Raw genomic sequence first — 10,498 nt, 5'->3', positions numbered from 1 at the left:
CAGGTCCCTCTGCAGGGCCTTCCTACCCTCGAGCAGATCAACACTCCCGCCCAGCTTGGTGTTGTCTGCAAACTTACTGAGGGTGCACTCCATCCCCTCATCCAGATCATTGATAAAGATATTGAACAAGACCGGCCCCAATACTGAGCCCTGGGGAACACCGCTCGTGATCGGCCGCCAACTGGATTGAACTCCATTCACCACAACTCTCTGGGCCCGGCCGTCCAGCCATTTTTTTTTACCCAGCGCAGAGTACACCCGTCTAAGCCGTGAGCCGCCAGCTTCCCTAGGAGAATGCTGTGGGAGACAGTGTCAAAGGCCTTACTGAAGTCCAGGTAGACCACATCCACAGCCTTTCCCTCATCCACTAGGCGGGTCACCTGGTCATAGAAGGAGAAGCAGGAGTTTCTGAATAAACACGTGTATGTGTATGCATGCACCTGTGTATGTAAATTCTCCAATAAAAAGGGACAAGTGTAAGCTCTAAGATATTTTTAAAAGAGCAAGAGGTAAAACGTGCATATGAGTTAAAACACTCATTTCATAAAGCTTAAAAGAAAATAAAGAATTATGATTGGTTTTCTTTCACTTAGTATGCCCAGGTACTCAATTTCCATTTAGTTTACCATATTCTTTTCCCATACAACTTCTGTTTTTGCTTTAGAAATTGTAAGTTGTCTCATGTCCCAAAGAAGAGGTTTCAGAAAAATGAGTCCATAGGCAATGTTTCCTTAGGCACATAACTGAGAAAAGCTGAGATCAACGGACACACCCAACAGGCAGCTGTGTCATATTTGTTCCTGTTACCACAGTCCTATGCTACTTGCTGGATTGGAATTGCTTTATTAAAACATCCTTTCATAAAACTCAGTATTTTAGGGTTTCTTTCTAGATTATTTTCATTTAGATAAGAAAAATAACTTTTGTTCTGAAAAACAGAATCTTTCTCAGGAGAAAAGTGGCTTAAATTTAAAAGCCACTTACAACCAAAGTGTGCTGTTCCTCTTTAATTGAAAAAAGATCTTAGTAAAAGCTACAATATTTTTGTGCGGAATATTCCTGAGGATCTCCCATGAAACACAAATGCCACTTTAACAGCTTTGATCAATGTAAGGGCCAGGCAGCTGGATTCTACCTCTCAAGTCTCCATGTGGTTCTACACTTCACAGCATCTTCATTGCACATTCATGTAGTACAAGGAGAATACAACACAAAAAAGGGGGACATGAGAATAAGCCCAAAAAGGCTTATTGGTTCAGTCCCTGGGATTAATTATTCTCTAACCTGTCAGAGTTGTTCAGTTGTCAGAATGAAACCACAGTCAAAGGGAGCTGTCTGCTGTTGGGTTTTTCTTTGAGTTTGTCCTGCGTCCCCACAAACCCCATAGCCACTGCATGTCCTGCACTCGCTCCTTTCCATTCCTGCTTCCCACCCACAGGTGGCAGTTGGGAAATGCGAAGAGAACATGAAAATGGTAGTTAACAGAGACATATTCTGTCCAGAGCTGATAGATAGGTGGGGCCAGTTCACACAGACTGGGAGCCGCATTTCTCTAAATCCACCGAAAGTGGTGTGCTTGTGTTTCCACCAGCAAGAAGTGAACATGGCACAGGACAGTAAGAGGCAGGGAGGGATAAGGTCAAAGTTTGAACTGCGTTTGTTGGAACCTGCACATTATGCTTGTGATAGCAATTCTGCCTCTCAAAAGTGAGCCCTTGGGATGGGGAGGAAAGGAAAGGACCTGGCAGTCCAGGGAAAAAGAAAAAAAGACACACAAGAAAGTAAAGAAATTCACTATTAAAACAGGCAAGAGCAAACATCTGTGAGATTACGGTTGCTCAAGTTTCACTGGTCTTTACACTACAATCCTGAGAAATATTTATGAGGAAATCTGGAATTCCAACAGCAGCACAGGAATTGCAAAACGATTCAGGGAAAGCAACATGTAAGACATCAAAGTGGACAACTGTTTTCTAAATATTCACAGGCATTAGTCCAAACCAAAAGATTTACTTTTCTATTACACAGGGCTACAAATATTTTCATCATCCAACTAAAAGTTCTGAAATCTCTTTTAAATCCAGCAGCATGCCACTGAACGCTTCAAATGATGAAGAGATTTCTACTAATGCCCCAAATATGCGAGAACACCATAATGGCGTATCCTTAACTAATGGCCTATGGGCAGTACTCTATTTCTGGACAAGGGGGAATTGCTACTACATTACACTAAGAAACATTTCCAATTAAGGAGGACAGTATCGTAAGACAAATTAAATACAGTAAACAGCTGCTGTTGAAAAGCACTAAATTTATTAAGATAAGACAGTACAGAACTGTCCACTTACGGTGAAACATTGATTTAAAAGACCACTCCAGTCTCACTGGAGCTCAGATATTTAAGTGATATTCAGGCCTTTCAGCAGCTCACATTACAAAGACTTCTTCCACCCCTCCCCCAATATTGTTCCTTTAATATGTGACAATAAGGCTCACACACATGAAGGTATTCATTGCATAGCTTGAATTAAGGCATTTAACCTCCACTGAAATCCCGTCAAGAAAAATCAATCCAGACTGGGCTTTATACTACAACAACTAAACATGATTGGTACCTGAGCTAGACAGTCTAAAGTTATATCAGGTACAGCTACATTGTACTGTAATCGTTTCTGTGACTGCAGGGTAGACATCTGTAGCCTCTGGAGATTCACTGTCAAGGCCTCAGGAAAAACCTGTCCAACGCTTTTCTGTAACAGATGAATGCAGATCGCAATGAGGGACTTTCCCAGAGAGAAAGGTGCAAGTGAGTAAACTGACATAGTTCCTGGAAAAACCTAACATGCACACCTTATTTCCTTATCTGTAATCTGGAAACTGATTTGTCTTCTCCTATTAGAAAGGGAGTTAGCAGATAGAGAGATTTACAGACATAATTCCTCTTGCCCTACACAAGACAGGATGCTATGGGGTGAAAGGATCTTGTAGCCTATCCCACAGGAAGCACCACAACTATAAAAGGAAATGGAAATGCATCCCTGTTTCAAGCTACAGTACTGATATTCTCATTTACAGCACAGTTGCATTCTTGAACAGTGTAAAGCAGTTCCCCATCATAGTTGTCGTTGCACCTCAGTTTATTGCAAAAGGGGGAGCCCGGAGGGAGAATGGGGTATGCTGAGCTTTAGTGACCCAAGTTAGTAATCATGTTCACATGGCATCTTCTTTCATTCTCTTATTTGGAAAAGAACAGAATAGTTTGGTTGGAAGGGACCTACAACGATCATCTAGTCCAACTGATGTTAGTCATCAGCAGAGATGACAAGCGTAAAGCCTCATTTCAGAAGACTAGTAAGGAGAGCAAATTGCTCTATGGAACTGAAGGTGAGAAGAATGGGTGGGTGTTAACAGCAGAGAATTTTCAACTCTTAAGTGCATAATGAAACTAATCAGACCACTGAGTTTATTTACTTAGAATGAAGCAAATTCAAATGTCTCAGAAATACTTCCATTCAAACAGTTAACAACAGCTATTGACAAGGCTAGCATAACAAATAAAATAAGCTCTTTACGACAGACGTATTTGTAAGACTAAAATGCATCTTAAGGAGCCAACTGCCAAAAGATTCTAGGTTACACTTAGGTATTTGTAGTTATTTAAATATTTTCGTTATAGCCTTTAATTCAAACTTACGAATTGTAAACACTGGAAATCAAGCCAAGCAAGCGAGGAAAAAAGCATGTAAATGCTTACCGCCAAATGGAAGCATTCCACAAGGCGGTCCTTTTTTCTCAGGCTGTAGGACAGACACCACTTTCCTCAAGGAAGACTGCAAAGATTCATACATATGTATCTGCAAAAGAAAAACTATTTTTCTTAATTCCCTATTGGAAGCTGCTAAATAATTTCCATTTTTCAAGTAGAAAAATATTGAAACTTAACTTCTTCAGGATTTTTTATCAATTTCTATAGTTACTAAATGCACAACAGAAGGATTAAATTGGCTGAAACACTGTCTAACTAAGTTTTAAATCTCTCTCTGGTCAAGCCATAAAACAAAGATAATTGATGCAGGTCTGGGGCCAAATTATCTTCAGAATGATCGGATTTATTTACTGAACATGCCAGATGCTTAAGTCAGCAGGAAGCATTTATTGATTAGCCATCGACAGCACTGTGTCACCCACATGCGCCATATTATTGATTAGGTTTACTTGGTCAATGTGCATCTCTCAGCTATTGTCTCCTACAAGCGAACAGCACAATGGCTTTTGGGGAGAAGCAGGACTGGAGAACACCAAAGACGTAAAAAGTCTCCATGACAAAGGGCCCAGGGCAGCTGTGCTCAATTCCTAGACTGAGAGAAGCAGAGATAATCCACTAATCCTGAACAGACCAGGATAGAGCATGCCTGCCACCCAAGCTGAGTTCCAGAAAGATTTCTGTATAAATAAAGAAGCACCTTTCCCTTTGACATCAGAGGTCGTGGGTGTTATTTCATCTGGCATTGGCTGGGAGTAGTAGTTCTTTTCATCATGATCATTCTTTTCCACTGCAGGATGAATCTCCTGTTTTCATAGCACTGACTGAGAAGGATACTTTCAATTTCTCTCTAATTTTGAGGAATACAGGATTTAGAGGAAATAAAGCAATTTGGTACTCTAAGAGCCTGCTTTCATCTTTTTGTTGCATTTTGAAGTGTTTTTGCTACGTTGCATTTTTAAAAGTAAATTATGGCAAACTGATCCATTCTTAAGGATGGGCAAAGCACGCCCTTTACCTAAAGGTGTATTAAGCAATTGAGATGAGAGAAGAACCTGCTTTAGCTGTTGCTATGAGTCCAACAAAATCTTAAAATGCTCTGCTAGCTTTGATATAATTAGTGAAGAAATCCCCTCTGTTCTGGTGGGCACTTCTCAGTCCCGTTTCTGTGCTACAGTCCCACACAGACAGATTTAGTTACACAGTATTAAGTGTCCCACTTTAAAATCTAAACTTTTACATTCTAAGGCAATTGCCTGCGTCTCTCAGGTGGCCGGACTCATTAACTACCTGTAAAAGCTGCATATCAGGTATATTCTATTTAATGAATTAGGACTTAAGCAGGACCGTCAGAGGGGAAGCTCATCAAAGACCTATAATTTTTTTTATTAGCAGTAAGAACCTTTTTCCTAGAGAAACAGTTTGGTTTTTTTTTTTTTTACTTTCCTTTCAAAAAAAAAAAAGTGTCATCCATGCTTTCACCACCTGCAGGCTGTCCTGGCAACTGACCAAGAGTCTGAGGGTTGTATTTAATTTGCATAAATCAGAGCTGATTACAGTTACTTTCCTCATTAATACACTGAGTACTGATTAATAATCGGTAATACACAGAATGTACTGGTGCATTTGTATGGGTCTGAATGCATGTTTGATGCCAAAAATGTTTCTGAAAACAAAACTCCTGTTCCAGAGCGCTCATTCTCAACACACAAAGGACAACCAATCTACATCATAATGCAGTCTTTGTTCTGAGAGGAAAAGAAAGACCTGATAGTTTCTTTACTTCCTACAGGACACATCTTCATTTTAAACCCTGGGGGGAGGGTGGAGAGATGTGAGCTACTTTCATGGTCCCTGTCTGGTTCCATACAGATGCTTCAGGCAAAACTCTTGACATCCCTTACTGCTATACTCACAGCTCCTGTGACCTGGATCTTCTGCACTAACAGCTGGGTTGCATTCAGCATGAAAACACTGTCAAGTGTAAGAGGAGTAAACTGTTTTCTTCCTGCTTATACTGGACAGATGCAAGAAGCTTATTCAACACAGCACATCTCTCATTTCAATATGACAACATACATTATCTACCAGCATATTTATTGCTTACATAGATGTGAGTTATTCACATCGAAAATTGATTATTCTATCTATCAGAGAATTAGTAAACTTCAATAATTAAAAAAACCTCTTAGCAACCAGTTGACATTTAATTAACATACAATATCTGTCTTATTAAATCTCCACTAAATACCTGTTGGAGTTAATTAAAACCTGTATGTAGGATTCCACGATTCCTGGGGAAACCACATTATAGTTCAACAATAAGAAGCCTGGAACTGAGTCACTCTAGTTTAAGGTAAGGACAGTACTATGTTTCAGATTCTAACACTTTATGATTATGTAAAAACATGACATGAAAAACATGAATGAAAAAACATTAAATGCTCTAAGATTGTCAGCTGGACTCAGCTGCAAACCTTTTTTTTTCTCAAACACGCGTGTGAAGTTCACGTGGGGGCTTTGGCTTACCTCAATTCTTTCAACTCATAGTGCGACTAATGTCAGTTGAGTCTTAAAAACACTGGGCCAAATTGTCCTTCTTGAATCAAGCAAAAGTCTCACTGACTTCACTGGGAATTTTGCATGAGTAATATCTGAGTATAAACTAAGTAGTAGTTTCAGGGATTTGGCCTGGTATCTGTGAAACATGAATCTGGCCTACGCGTTTCTGAGGAATTTTGGAATTCAGAAACATAAGGATGAAAAAACTGGAGTGGAAAAGCCAAAGGCAGCTCTGGCTCTGAAGGCCCATCTTCAAAGGAAGCCACGCACATGGTCACAGAACAGCTAAACACTGTAAGAAAGGAGGATGTTAAGACCCATAGCACTTAACATAAGAAATTTGCGACCCATTTTCTCACCATATTTACAGAGAGAAGCACATCCAGTATTGCTGAAGGAAACCCAGGGCTCATAATTTCTGAGCTGCCATGGGCCTGCTCTTTTCCTGATCTGAGTCACCATCTGTGAGGAGTCAAATGAAGCTCAATGTTACACAATCCAACACAACCTGATATGACACAGATACACAGTGCATGGTGGCCTGATTTGCCTCAACAGTGTGACAAAGATGCAGGTAGTGAGGAAGCCAGATCTCCTTCACTTCCTGCAGCATCCTCAATGAGAAATAAAAAATAGAAAGGAAGAACTCCATAGGCTATTATCCATCCATCCATGACTCTGATGACACTAGCTTTTAAAGAGAAAGCTTCAGAACAGAGCCTAGAATCTTGCATAAGGGAGCAGGGAAGCATACTTCACACACACTTGCCTTTTCATTGAATTATGCACATGAAACCCTTCCTCAGGTCTATGTTAGATTACACGCACAACACTCCATGTTAGGTCACGTATACACATGCAAAAACTAATGCCTCCATACTCAACAAAGACAGTATTGTCTTGGTCTAAACATGTGCTTTGGCATATGGGTATCTAGTATTTTGGTTATAGGTCAATTAAAAAAAAAAAACCAACCCACAATGCTGCCTTCCATATATTTGGGTCCAAACATATTGAATGTTAATCCAGAAGCATCATGTCATTTAGTAGGTAGAACTGATTGTTTATTGCTGCTGCTGTGTAAGGAGATATATAAGCATATTCCATAAAAATATATAAAATGACAATCAATCCCCAGAGATCACAGTCTACAAAAATAAAACTCCCTGTTGCACAGGAGAAAAGAGATACTACTTACAAGCAAGACACAGGCCTCTGGAGGCTAGAAGACAGCATAATAATGCTGTCTATATCTAGACTAGACTAAATGATCTAGAGTAGATCATCTCTGTCAAAAAGATCAGAGAACTTGTAACTTGGGCAACAAGTCTATAATGGCTCTTGTGTTACAACAGATCTTTAAAAACGATGCTAAACTTTCATGTAGAGGGACAAATGATGAATAAACCACCATGTTCTTTTGTATGTCATTCTAATGAGATTATTTGGAACTAACAATGGTTTGGTCTAAATTTGTCCCCTTATTCACTGAGACTTACTTTGCTGACTTGTTCTGCTAAGGTAGAAGCATCTTCTTCTGTATGATCAGATAGTCAAAAGATGGATGATACAGAGAACTTCCAAAACACTAGGCACAAAAAATTATACTTAGGTTTTGCTTCTACTCAGCCCACTCAAAGATGCTCATAAAATTAAAAAAAAAAACCCAAAACAAACACCAAACTAGCCTTTTCCTCTTGCAAGAGACAAAAATGCAAACATTTAGCACTACTGTTTCATCTGCAGCTCATGAACAACTCTGAGCCAGTACAAAATCCTTTAAAATGGAAATCAAAACTGTGTAATAGCACTCATATTTGTGCATGTTGCTGTTTACTCTAAAGTAAGTCAAAGTCAGAATAAAGTCAGATCACAGAAAACATCAATAATAAGAATTTGGAAATCTACCTCCTTGTTGTTGACCTAGCCTTATAGTATTCAGGGCTTCTCTTCTACATACAGTAATTTTCTGAACACCTAAGCATATGTATAAAAGTGAAATCAAATGACTGCCTCAGATTTGACAGAACTGCTGAACTAAGAACCATGCATTGTCCTTTATTAAAGGGCATCACCTTGAGAAGATAAAGCTTTGTAAGTGTTGCTCTAAAAGTTAGTATTCTCTGCTATTGGTTATTATGTATATTTATAGATGTAGTAATAATGATCTTCAAAGAATGATGTTGCCTAACCACATTTTATGCGACCTTTACAAAACCCAGAAACCAGTACTCTGTAAGCAGAAAGACAGATTTATCCCTATCAAGGTACTAATGTGTATCTAAAAAGGGACCCTGTTTTTGAAAATAGCAAAATAGATACTAAAAAGGAAAACAAACCTCTAATCAGACAGAAAATACCGGTCTAAGAGCGAGGGGCAATACTCACAGTAATCTAGGGACATTCAGGTTATAATGAGAGCACATGATGCATTATTTGTGACTTAACTTATTTTAGTCTGAGGTCCCTGAATAATTAACCTGCTTTGTTTCAATTCATTTAAATGTCTATATCCTACTGCTTATGAAATTGGAATGTGTTCTACAAAATAAACAGTCACATTGCTTCCAGAGCTGTACAGAGACTGATACGAAAAGTGTTACTCATGATGATTCTAAGGATTAAAAAAAAAATTAATTTTGAGACCAAGTATTTTATCCTAATTACAGAAGAATACAATTTGATGTTTTTATACTGACATTTTATTCAATTTATTGTTTATAAAAATCTCAAATAAAACAGATTAAGTTATTTTATAAAATGATCTCTATTTAGAAATTAAGTGGCTTAAAATTAATAAATTATTGTACAATATCAAATCGCAATTATATAAAGATTTGAGTGCAGCTAATAACACTAATTCATGATCACTGATAACATGCAACTGAAAAGGTACTATGCTTATGTAAACAGAAACTAAGGTAAAGGGTATATGTTTACACAATCAACTTTTCCAGCTGCAGCATGAAGGATATTGAAAATTTCTAGCATTTCACTTGGTGTTACTATCCTATTATATTTTAAACCATGTCTTTCTAATTCTCCTATTTTTCTTCATGGCTGTATCTCTGCAATTCAAACCTGTTTCCCTCACTATTAAGAAATATTACTGTTGCTGGAAATTCATCTGTCATTTTACAAATCTTTTTCAAAGGAAGAAATAACAGGTTGTCTCAGCGAAAGAAAATAACATAGAAACAAAAATAGTATGCTCTTTGCTCCCACAGGGACAAACCAAGTAATATTTACCTCTGACATGATAAACAAAAGATCAGAAAGGATTAGAACTAATGGCTCTGTAAATAGTATATTCGTAAGAGAAGAATCCTGCTAGAATCACAAGAAAATTGTATCCACTTTCAGCTGCCAGTTTTTGAGGAACATCCTGATTTTTTAACTCCGTCTTTATGGAACAGTGTATGATGGCAGCAACTCTGCCATCACCATCATCATCTTTTTACATTATTGCCAGGATTTCTCCTGAAGAATTATTAACAGTCTCCTGCGCAGAAGCAACTAAGGCAGATTCTGCAGAGGTTATTTTCAATGACAGCTACATTTTTGAGAGCAGAGTAGAAAGCATATCCAGCAAAAGAGCTCGCCTCCCAAAAAGAATACACAAGTATCCTTACATAGCACTCAAGTCAAGGGGACCTTGGACAGAGAAGACTAAATACCCATTTCTCAATATTCATTCCTCTCCAGCTGTGGGTCAAAGGCAGGATAAGAATACCTAAAGCACAGCATAGGCAAGTCAATACTCTACAGATGTATCGGAATGCTTGAGAATCAAAGACACATGCCTGTTGGATATACCTTGTACACCTAAGCATGTTATTTTCTAGTAAGGAGTACACGAAGTAGGTTATGTCAAACTACCTTCCGTTTACAAACAATGGTTCATCATTTGCAGATCAGTAACCATCAATGCAATTTTACCCTGCTGATTTCTAGTGCTAATGTATTCATTAATAACTTGGCTAGGTTATGCTGTTACAGTGATTGCAGGACCATTCTGGCTGTGCTGGTTTTGGCAGGGATAGAGTTAATTTTCTTCATAGTAGCTAGCATGGGGCTATGCTTTGGATTTGTGCTGGAAACAGCATTGATAACACAGGTTTTCGTTATTTATCGCTGAGCAGTGCTTACACAGAGTCAAGGCCTTTTCTGCTT

The sequence above is a fragment of the Aptenodytes forsteri genome, unplaced genomic scaffold, assembly GCF_000699145.1.
Source record: "Aptenodytes forsteri isolate BGI_AS27 unplaced genomic scaffold, ASM69914v1 Scaffold7, whole genome shotgun sequence".
NCBI classification, from domain to species: Eukaryota; Metazoa; Chordata; class Aves; order Sphenisciformes; family Spheniscidae; genus Aptenodytes; species Aptenodytes forsteri.
The sequence above is the reverse complement of the archived record's forward strand: the minus strand, read 5'-3'. Positions refer to the sequence as shown.